Raw genomic sequence first — 360 nt, 5'->3', positions numbered from 1 at the left:
TCAAGATTGTCTCTTATTATTATTATTTTGTAAGAACATATCGGCAAGTGTGGAAAATAGGCAAAGGTCTCTAAAGCCTCTAGGAGAACTTGAACAGCCATGGGGCAGTTTGGCCTGTCAGAGAAGAGGAAGCTGCTCTCTGCAGTGGAGGATACAGTCATAGCTCTTCCAATTCGATGACCCCTCGATGACCTTATCTCCATATCAGCTCCAAACTGTGTTCCACCTTCTCTGATACGGTTGTTCCGGTCTCGGTCTCTCACTCCAATACCATGAGTATTGTGGTATTGTGAATACCAATACCACAATTTTTACAAGCTGACTATCATCACTTTCTTTCACCTTAGTTGTTTTTTTTTT

Source organism: Chrysochloris asiatica, unplaced genomic scaffold (assembly GCF_000296735.1).
Source record: "Chrysochloris asiatica unplaced genomic scaffold, ChrAsi1.0 scaffold00333, whole genome shotgun sequence".
NCBI classification, from domain to species: Eukaryota; Metazoa; Chordata; class Mammalia; order Afrosoricida; family Chrysochloridae; genus Chrysochloris; species Chrysochloris asiatica.
The sequence above is the reverse complement of the archived record's forward strand: the minus strand, read 5'-3'. Positions refer to the sequence as shown.